Source organism: Macaca thibetana, chromosome 16 (genome assembly GCF_024542745.1).
Source record: "Macaca thibetana thibetana isolate TM-01 chromosome 16, ASM2454274v1, whole genome shotgun sequence".
NCBI classification, from domain to species: domain Eukaryota; kingdom Metazoa; phylum Chordata; class Mammalia; order Primates; family Cercopithecidae; genus Macaca; species Macaca thibetana.
Genome location: NC_065593.1, coordinates 71,894,493 through 71,905,911, shown reverse-complemented (window position 1 = coordinate 71,905,911; position 11,419 = coordinate 71,894,493). Strand labels below are relative to the sequence as shown.

Sequence of the window (11,419 nt, the reverse complement as noted above, 5' to 3'; positions counted from 1 at the left end):
TTAGCCAGGATGGTCTCGATCTCCTGACCTTGTGATCTGCCCGTCTCGGCCTCCCAAAGTGCTGGGATTACAGGCTTGAGCCACCGCGCCCGGCCCTGAGGTTTCTTATAGTCTGGCGGATCTCTGTTTCTGTGCAATGCCTGGGATTCAGGAATTTTTGCCAAGGTGAGGGTGGTACCCGCCTTGAGTACCCCAGAGCCAAGGATCTAGTGTCTCCCTCAGTATTGGCCACTCCCCGCTGAGCACCAGCCATTTCTCTGGAGTGCTGCCAGTATGTAAGTGTGGGGGCCCTACTCTTAACCAAAAGTTTTCTCCCCTTTCCTTCCTTCCTTCCTTCCTTCCCTCCCTCCCTCCCTCCCTCCCTCCCTCCCTCCCTCCCCCTCCCTCCTTCCTTCCTTCCTTCCTTCCTTCCTTCCTTCCTTCCTTCCTTCCTTCCTTTTTGAGACAATTTCACTCTTGTTGTCCAGGCTGGAGTGCGATGGTAAAATCTCGGCTCACTGCAACCTCTGCCTCCTGGGTTCACGCGATTCTCCTGCCTCAGCCCCTCTAGTAGCTGGGATTACAAGTGCCCGCCACCATGCCCAGCTAATTTTTTGTATCTTTAGTAGAGACGGGCTTTCACCATGTTGGCCAAGCTGGTCTTGAACTCCTGACCTCAGGCAATCCACCTGTCTCAGCCTCCCAAAGTGCTGGGGTTACAGGCGTGACCCACTACGCCCAGCTGTTTCTCCCTCTTTTCTATGTTCCCCTGTGTTGCTCTTAAAGTCATTCCTTCTCTTTCTTCCTCCTTTTTATTTTTATCTAGTTATTTATTTTTTGACACAGAGTCTTACTCTGTCGCTCAGGCTGGAGTGCAGTAGTGAAATCTCAGCTCACTGCAACCTCTGCCTCCTGGGTTTAAGCAGTTCTCCTGCTTCAGCCTCATGAGTAGCTGGGACTACAGGCGCACATCACCACACCCAGTTAATTTTTGTATTTTTAGTAGAGATGAAGTTTCACCATGATGGCCAGGCTGGTGAGCTCCTGGCCACAAGTGATCCACCTGCCTCAGCCTTCTAAAGTGCTGGGATTACAGGTATGAGCCACCTCACCTGGTCGTCTTCCTCCTTTTTATTTATTTTATTTTATTTTATTTTTGAGACGGAGTCTTGCTCTGTCCCCCTGGCTGGAGTGCAGTGGCACTATCTCGGCTCACTGCAAGCTCTGCCTCCCGGGATCATGCCATTCTCCTGCCTCAGCCTCCCAAGTAGCTGGGACTACAGGCGCCCGCCACCGCGCCCGGCTAGTTTTTTTTTTTTTTAGTAGAGACGGGGTTTCACCGTGTTGGCCAGGATGGTCTCAATCTCCTGACCTTGTGATCAGCCCGCCTCGGCCTCCCAAAGTGCTGGGATTATAGGCGTGAGCCACCGCACCTGGCCCACTTCACCATCTTCAAAATAAGGTGAACTAAACCATTCTTTTTTTTTTTTTTGAAACAAATTTTCGCTCTTGTTGCCCAGCCTGGAGTGCAATGGCGCCATCTTGGCTCACCACAACCTCCGCCTCCTGGGTTCAAGCTATTCTCCTGCCTCAGCCTCCCGAGTAGCTGGGATTACAGCCATGCACCACCATGCCCGGCTAATTTTTGTATTTTTAGTAGAGACAGGGTTTCTCCATGTTGGTCAGGCTGGTCTCGAACTCCCGACCTCAGGTGATCCGCCCGCCTCGGCCTCCCAAAGTCTTGGGATTATAGGTGTGAGCCACCACGCCCGGCTAACTAAACTATTCTTATGTAGCTCATGGGACTTCTGTGATAATCAAAGGTGATGACTTGCTAGCAGTTGTTTTCTATGTAGTGTTAATTGCCGTAAGTATACAATTTTTTTATTATTATTTTTAATTATCCTTTAAGTTCTAGGGTACACGTGCACAACGTGCAGGTTTGTTACATATGTATACATGTGCCATGTTCGTTTGCCGCACCCATCAACTCATCAATTACATTAGGTATTTCTCCTAATGCTATCCTTCCCCCAGCCCCGCACCCCACAACAGGCCTTGGTGTGTGATGTTCCCTGCCCTGTGTCCAAGTGTTCTTATGTTCAATTCCCACCTATGAGTGAGAACATGTGGTGTTTGGTTTTCTGTCCTTGTGATAGTTTGCTCAGAATGATGGTTTCTAGCTTCATCCATGTCCCTGTAAAGGATATCATCCTTTTTTATAATGTTTTTATATGGCTTACTGATTCATTTAATCAGATTGCTTTCTTAACATAGCAAAGCATGTGTAGAGAAGACACTGCTGTATGTAACCAACATGACAAGTCTGCCAGGTATATAAGGAGCTTGGTGCCAATTAGAGGAAGCCAACAGGTCACAGTGCTTTGGTGTACGGATGGGAGCTTGCCTCAGGAGCTCCAAAGCAAACAGGGGAAGGAGCTGGGTAGCAAAGATATAATGGGGCCATTCAATTTTGGAGCATGAGGAGATTGCCCCTGGCCAGAAAGAGCAGGGCCATTTCTAGTAGAAACAAGGGGGATGGGCGTGGTGGCTCATGCCTATAATCCCAGCACTTTGGGAGGCTGAGGCGGGTGGATCACCTGAAGTCAGGAGTTCAAGACCAGCCTAACCAACATGGTGAAACCCCCATCTCTACTAAAATTGCAAAAATTAGCTAGGCATTGTGGTGGCTTGTGCCTGTAATCCCCGCTACTAGGGAGGCTAGGGCAGGAGAATGGCTTGAACCCAGGAGGCGGAGGTTGCAGTGAGCCGAGATCGCACCATTGCATTCCAGCCTGGGCAACAAGAGCGAGACTCTGTCTCAAAAAAATAAGAAAAAAAAAAAAAGGACCAGGCTTGAAAAGGCAGAGGTCAGGTATACAAGGTCTAGGTAATAAGAGGGGCAGAATCTCAGGCCCAGAGGAACTGGTTCATGAGAGCCAACCTCGAGCACAGGATTGTGAATCTGCAGCTGAGGATGCAGGTGGAGGGACTTGGCAGAGATCAAACCCCAGGCACAGAAGGACTGCTCAGAATAGGTAACCAGCTGGGTGTGGTGGCTCACTCCTGTAATCCCAGCACTTTGGGAGGTCAAGGCAGGTGGATCAACTGAGGTCAGGATTTTGAGACCAGCCTGGCCAACATGGTGAAACCCTGTCTCTGCTAAAAATACAAAAAATTATCTGGGCGTGGTGGTACATGCCTGTAGTCGCAGCTACAGGGAGGCTGAGGAAGGAGAATCGCTTGAACTGGAAGGTGGGGGTTGCAGTGAGCCAAGATTGTGCCACTGTACTCCAGCCTGGGCAACAGAGTGAGACCCTGCCTCAAAAACAAATAGCAGGCAATGACCACTATTTCTGTACTGTGTTCCACACTTTCAACACATAATCACATGTCTTTAAAAAAAAATTTTTTTTTTTTTGATGAAGTCTTGCTCTGTCACCCAGGGTGGAGTGCAGTGACGCAATCTCAGCTCACTGCAAGCTCCACCTCCTGGGTTCATGCCATTCTCCTGCCTTAGCCTCCAGAAGAGTGGGAACTACAGGCGCCCGCCACTACACCCGGCTAAGTTTTTGCGTTTTTAGTAGAGACAGGGTTTTGCCGTGTTAGCCAGGATGGTCTCAATCTCCTGACCTCGTGATCTGCCCGCCTCGGCCTCCCAAAGTGCTGGAATTACAGATGTGAGCCACCGCGCCTGGCCAAAAATAAATCGTTTTGAGACAGTCTTGCTCTGTTGCCCAGGCTGGAGTGTAGTGGAGCGATCAAGGCTCACTGCAGCCTCAATCCACTGGGCTCAAGCATTTCTCCTGCCTCAGCCTGCCTGAGTAACTGAGACTATAGGTGTGCAGCACCACATCTGGCTAATTTTTTTTATTTTTTTTGTTTTTGAGACAGAGTCTCGCTCTGTCCCCCAGGCTGGAGTGCAATGGTGCGATCTCGGCTCACTGCAAGCTCTGCCTCCCCCAAATCCCTGGCCGCATAGTAGATGCTCAGTAAATATTTACATAAAGAAGTAATAAGAGGCCGGGCACAGTTCCTCATGCCTGTAATCCCAGCACTTTGGGAGACAAGCCTTAGAAGCACTATTCATGACTCCAGGCAGTGGCGGTGCCAAGGAAGTGACTGAAGGGTTGGAATCCCTCCCACAATCTCCATTAGTCCCACCGAAGCCACCCCAAGCAAGTGTATTATCTTTCCCAGTCGCTATCAAGACCAGCTAGCCCCTGGTTCCATCCAACCCACTTGCCTCCCCCAAATCCCTGCTAAGCAGAAATTTCAGAGCATCACTGGCTCCAGCGAAAGCTGTAGGACAAGAAAGGTTCTGTTGGACTAAAGTCTTACATTTGGGAAACATTACCCCCGTCTCAGCCTCAGTTTTCCTATTGGTAAACAGATAACTTTCACCTGTGGTTCTTAGGGTTACTGAAATAACCAAGTCAAAGAAATATGTATTTCTAAGATTCTAAGGTACTTGTTCTTTCACATATTATCTATGACATTGACATGTGCCTTATAACCAATGGCCTCTTTTATTTAACGTTATTTTATTTTATTTTATTTTATTTTATGAGATGGAGTCTCGCTTTTGTTGCCCAGGCCGAAGTGCAGTGGCGTGATCTGAGCTGACTTCAACCTCCACCTCCCAAGTTCAAGCGATTCTCCTGCCTCAGCCTCCCGAGTAGCTGAGACTACAGGCACGCACCACCACGTCCGCATAATTTTGTATTTTTAGTTGAGACGGGGTTTCACCATGTTGGTCAGACTGGTCACGAACTCCTGACTTCATGTGATCCGCCTGCCTTGGCCACCCAAAGTGCTGGGATCAACGAATTTATAAAACCATTGCCTTTCCGTGACTTTGCCACCTTTCCCTCTCCAGAAGGGCCAGTAGCGCCCCCTGCTGCCTGAACCGGCGCACTCCACTCTGCCCTAGTGGAGGGGGGCCGGGTGATGGGGGGCGGCAATAACGGGAGCGGTCCCTTAGGCTAGAGTGGTGCCTCCAACCCCTGATCCCCCTCATCACAGCCCATTTGTCGGGGCCAGGGCCAAGGACTCGGCCAGATACAGGGAGACAACCCCACAGGAACGTCATGGAAGGTGGTGCAGTGGAGACTTGCTGGTGTCCTGTCCCAGACCACGATGACGTCCATCTGTGCTGCTGCCAAGTTAAACCAGAGTGCGCTGGTTAACCTGGATTTGACCTTGGAGTTCTGGCCTCTGATTTGCCTTCCCTGGGACTCCATGTGCTCACTCTGCCTACAGATATTCTTGATGCATCTGCTAGTCTGATTTTGGACTTCTTAAATGTCTTGGTGTTTTTTGTTTGCTTTTTTTTTTTTTTTTTTTCCCCCAGACAGAGTCTCACTCTATTGCCCAGGCTGGAGTGCAGAGGTGTGATCTTAGCTCACTGCAACCTCTGCCTTCTGGGTTCAAGCAATTCTCTTGCCTCAGCCTCCCAAGTGCTGGGACCACTGGCACGTGCCACCATGGCTGGCTAATTCTTTGTATTTTTTGTAGAGATGGGGTTTCGTCATGTTACCCAGGCTGGTCTCAAACTCCTGAGCTCAAGCAATCTGTCTGCCTCAGCCTCTCAAAGTGCTGGGATTATAGGTGTGAGCCACCACACCTGCCCTTTATTTGTATTTGTTTAAGTACATTTAAAAATTAAAAAGAATCAATGCTACAATTCACAAATTTCTTCTTCCTCAGGGAAAACTCAGTTCTGAAGACTTTTCAACTGATTGAATGAGGTCCACCCAGGTTATTATATTTTTGGGGAGGATTAGCACAGGGTCTCACTCTGTCACCCAGGCTGGAGTGCAGTGGCGCCATCTCAGCTCACTACAACCCCTGCTTCCCAGGCTCAAGCGATTCTCACACCTCAGCCTCCCAAGTAGCTGGGATTACAGGCACACACAACCACACCCGGCTAACTTTTGTATTTTTTTGGTAGAGATTTTTTGGGATTTTGTCATGTTGCCCAGGTTGGTCTCAAACTCCTGGGCTCAAGTGATCCTCCTGCCTTGGCCTCCCAAAGTGCTGGGATTATAGGCTGACCCACCTCGTTCGGCCTCCACCCAGATTATTGAGGATAATTTCCTTTTCGTAAACTCAACTGATAGTAGATGCTAATCACATCTACAAAATACCTTCTAGGCCAGACACAGTGGCTCACGCCTATAATCCCAGCACTTTGGGAGGTGGGTGGATCACCTGAGGTCAGGAGTTTGAGACCAGCCTGGCCAACATAGTGAAACCCGTCTCTACTAAAAATAAAAAATTAACCGAATGTGGTGGCATGCGCCTGTCGTCCCAGCTACTCGGGAGGCTGAGGCAGGAGAATCACTTGAACCTGGAAGGCAGAGGTTGCAGTGAGCCTTGATCACACTACCGTACTCCAGCCTGGGTGACAGAGTGAGACTCTGTCCCAAAAAAACCAAACAAAACCTTCTAGCAACACCTAGATTAGTTTTAACTGAATAATGAGGTACTACAGCATCGCCAAGATGACGGAGGGAACGATCACAGATGGGTATTGGGTACCACCCATGTTGATGAACAGGCCAAAGCAGCACTCCATTCTCTGGCAAACTCAATGGGCTGAAGCCATGCTGTCTTCCCTGGTGTGTTCTCATACAAGTGGGGAGCAAGGCCACTCTCCCGACTTTACCAATGTACTTTCCCACGTGGACAAGGTGAAAGGGAAAATCATTGCTTCTGGGCCTATATCTTATAAAATTCGAATTGAAAATAGCTCTAGTCGAATGCAGTGGCTCATGCCTATAATCCCAGCACTTTGGGAGGCCAAGGCAGGAGGATTGCTTGAAGCCAGGAGTTTGAGACCAGCCTGGGCAACATGGCAAGACCCTGTCTCTATAAAAAAATTCAAATATTAATGAGGTGGGCTGGTGCAAGCCTGTAGTCCCAGCTATTTGGGAGGCTGAGGCAGGAGGATCACTTGACTCCAGGAGGTAGAGGCTGCAGTGAACTCTGATCGTACCACTATACTGCAGCCTGGGCGACAGAGTGAGACCTGTCTCTAAAAAAAAGTTATACATATAAAAAGAAGAAAGCTTTCTAGATTTTATTCATATTTAGCCTAGGGACTGAGACAGCTCAGGCCAGGGACATTGTGTTCCAGATGGCTGGGTTAGAAACTAGACCAGTAGACCAGGCATGGTGACTCATACCTGTAATCCCAGCACTTTGGGAGGCCAAGGTGGGTGGATCACTTCAGGTCAGGAGTTTGAGACTAGCCTGGCCAACATGGTGAAACCCTGTCTCTACTAAAAATAGAAGAATTAGCCAGCCATGGTATCGCAGCTACTCAGGAGGCTGAGGCAGGAGAATTACTTGAACCCGGGAGGCAGAGGTTGCAGTGAGCCAAGATCGCACCACTGAACTCCAGCCTGGGCTACGAGTGAAACTCTATCTCAAAAAAACAAACAAAAAATTAGCCAAGCGTGGTGGCACATACCTGTAATCCCAGCTACTGTGGAGCCTGAGGCAGGAGAATCTCTTGAACCCGGGAGGTGGAAGTTGCAGTGAGCTGAGATCGTGCTACTGCACTCCAGCCTAGGCAACAAAGCAAGACTCCATCTCAAAAAAAAAAAAAAAAAAAAAACCTAGACTGGTAAGAGGGACAGGCACCACTCCCATATTCCATCACCTGGGGCTTATTATTATGCCAAATTTGTCTGCCTGAAGCCGTCTTCCCTTAGGATGCATTATTTCCTAGTGACTTACACCCATAATCCCAGCACTTGGGGAGGATGAAGAGGGTGGATCACTTGAGGCCAGGAGTTCAAGACCAGCCTGGGCGACACAGTGAGACACCGCCCCCCTCAACCTCTACAAAAAAAATACAGAAAATTAGCTGGGCCTGGTGGTGGCACATACCTATAGTCCTAGCTATTTGGAAGGCTGAAATTGGAGGATAGGTTGAGCCTGGGAGATTGAGGCTGCCAGTGAACTGTCATTGCGCCACTGCACTCCAACCTTGGCAACAGAGTGAGACCTTGCCTCAAAGTAAATAAATAAAGATGTATAATTAAGAGTTTATGAATAGATACATCTCTCACATGTCATTATTTGTTTTTCTGAAACAAAGTCCAAGAAACTGTTTGCCTTTAAAAAAAGGGAAAGGTGGTATGGACAAAAGATTTTACTTTTCTTTTTTTTCTTTCTTTTTTTTTTAGATGGAGTCTTGCTCCAGGCTGGAGTGCAGTGGCGCGATCTCAGCTCACTGCAACCTCCAGCTCCCTGATTCAAGCAATTCTCCTGCCTCAGCTTCCCAAGTAACTGGGATTATAGGTACGTGCCACCACGCCCAGCTAATTTTTGTATTTTTAGTAGAGACGGGGTTTCACCATGTTGGCCAGGATGGTCTTGATCTCCTGACCTCGTGGATCCTCCCACCTCAGCCTCCCAAAGTGCTGGAATTAAAGGCATGAGCCATCATGCCCGGCCAAGATTTTACTTTTCACTTAGCTTTTATTTGTAATTTTGGATTTCCAAATCTATATATCTATATCTATCTATCTATCCACAAATATATATATATATAGAATTTTGTCAAGTATCAACCAAGATGCCCTAACATAATTTAACGTAGTTTAATTAATTTCACATACCTAAGTCACTTTAGATTACTTATTTTTCTGTTTCTGTGACTGTGCCTCTGTCACCCAGGCTGGAGAGCAATTGCATGATCTCAGCTCACTGCAATCTCCGCCTCCTGGGTTTGAGCAATTTTCCTGTCTCAGACTCCCAGATAGCTGGGATTACAGGTGCACCCCACCACACCTGGCTAACTTTTTTTTTTTTGGTAGAGACGGGGTTTCACCATGTTGGCGAGGCTGGTCTTAAGTGATCCTTTCTCATTGGCCTCCCAAAGTGCTGGGATTACAGGTGTGAGCCACCATGCCCAGCCCACTTAACTCATTTTAATTTAGTACTTACTATATTTGAAATGCTTCTGATAACTCTCCATGAAGGAAAAGTAAGATATATAAGAATTGGGAGGAAAAAGTACATATATCACCTTTGGCAGTCAATATATTTATATTCTGGAAAATCAAGCTAAAAATGACTTGAGTTTGCCACGGGATTAGCAAGATTTCAGGTTGTAAGAGTCAACTGAATTAATATAAACTAGACTGAGCATGGTGACTCATGCCTATAATCTCAGCACTTTGGGAAGCTGAGGCTTTTTTTTTTTTTTTGAGACGGAGTCTCACTCTATCACCCATGCTGGAGTGCAGTGACGTGATCTCAGCTCACTACAACCTCTGCCTCCTGGATTCAGGCAACTCGCCTGCCTCAGCCTCCTTCGTGGCTGGGATATAGATGCATGACACCATGACCAGCTATTTTTTTTTTTTTTTTTTTTTGAGCTGGAGTTTCTCTCTTGTTGCCAAGGCTGGAGTGCAATGGCGTGATCTTGGCTCACTGCAACCTCCATCTCCCAGGTTCAAGTGATTCTCCTGCCTTGGCCTCCCAAGTAGCTGGGATTATAGGCATGCACCACTGCATCTGGCTAATTTTGTATTTTTAGTAGAGACGGGGTTTCTCCATGTTGGCCAGGCTGGTCTCCAACTCCGTCCGCCTCGGCCTCCCAAAATGCTGGGATTACAGGCATGAGCCACCGCACTCAGCCTATATATATATACTTTTACTTATATATATATGTATATGTGTATATATAGTATATATACTAGTAACAGTATATATATACACATTTTCACTACACTGGTCAAAGTATACACACACACACACTTAGCAGTATATATATTATATATATATTCCAGTGTATATATCTACATGTAAAAGATAGATATAGATATATAAAATATATATGGATATATATATACTGGAAAAGTCAGTGAGGAGAAAACGATCCATTGGCCATACTAAATAAAAACCAAACCAACCAGGAAACATTTAGGAACTAGCTTCACTTTCAACATATAACCGGAAAAACACTAAATGTTGTTGCCTAGGAATTAAAAGTGAAACACCACGCCCAAATGGCTCAAGCTGGTGGCCAGAGATAAGAACTTAAAGGCATCTGTCTCGCCTAGCAGACCGGGCCCCCTGTTTTCCTATCGCTTCCTTTAAACAAACTATTCAGGCATTTGCCCACCAACTTAAAGGGGCTTTAAGTTCAACTTTAAGTGACACCCTGTTTGTTGCAGGTGGTAAATGAATTTACCAAGACAGCTGTAGGTAAAGAAAGGCAGATTTAACTACTCTTCCTCTTTCTGTTTTTTTTTGTTTGTTTGTTTTTGTTTTTTTTTGAGACGGAGTCTCGCTCTGTCGCCCAGGCTGGAGTGCAGTGGTGCGATCTCGGCTCACTGCAAGCTCTGCCTCCCGGGTTCACGCCATTCTCCTGCCTCAGCCTCCCGAGTAACTGGGACTACAGGCGCCCACCACCGCGCCGGGCTAATTTTTTGTATTTTGTAGTAGAGACGGGGTTTCACCGTGTTAGCCAGGATGGTCTCGATCTCCTGACCTCGTGATCCGCCTGCCTCGGCCTCCCAAAGTGCTGGGATTACAGGCGTGAGCCACCGCGCCCGGCCCTCTTCCTCTTTCTCTAAGCGGCCTGAGGTAATCTGTGAAAATGGTTCGCTATTCACTTGACCTGGAGAACCCCACAAAATCATGCAAATCAAGAAGTTCAAATCTTCGCGTTCACTTTAAGAACACTCGTGAAACTGCCCAGGCCGTCAAGCATATGCATATACAAAAAGCCACGAAGCATCTGAAAGATGTCACTTTATAGAGACAGTGCGTACCATTCCAATGTTGCAATGGTGGAGTTGGCAGAGGTGCCCAGGCCAAGCAGTGGGGCTGGGCACAAGGTCAGTGGCCCAAAAAGAGTGCTGACTTTTTGCTGCACATGCCTGAAAATGCAGAGCGTAATGCTGAATTTAAGGGTTTAGATATAGATTCTCTGGTCATTGAGCATATCCACGCGAACAAAGCACCTAAGAAGCACCGCCGGACCTACAGAGCTCATGGTCGGATTAACCCATACATGAGCTCTCCCTGCTACACTGAGATGATCCTTACTGAAAAGGAACAGACTGTTCCTAAACCAGAAGAGGAGGTTGCCCAGAAGAAAAAGATATTCCAGAAGAAACGGAAGAAAGAAAAACTGATGGCATGGGAGTAAATTCAGCATTAAAATAAATGCAATTAAAAGTGAAAAAAGAAAAAGGCAGATGTATTAGAGAAAGTGTGAAAATATGTTGTAAGGGTGCAGTGGGCAGCACAGCAAAGAAGGGACTGTCTGCCAAGAGGTAGGGGCTAGTGGGAGGTTTTATAGGGTCTTGCAGGAGGGGGCTACATGAAGAACAAGGTTGTAATGCTGGGGCTACATGCCAAACAGGTCATTGTGTCCACAAGTTTGTGATTAGCACTTTCTCAGAACAATTGT

The 11,419-nt window shown here is 47.3% G+C and overlaps 1 pseudogene; it reads left to right on the top strand.

The window, feature by feature from the left end:
• Positions 1 to 10,586: 10,586 nt before the first annotated feature.
• LOC126938367 (60S ribosomal protein L17-like) lies at positions 10,587 to 11,155 on the top strand (annotated as a pseudogene).
• Positions 11,156 to 11,419: the final 264 nt, after the last annotated feature.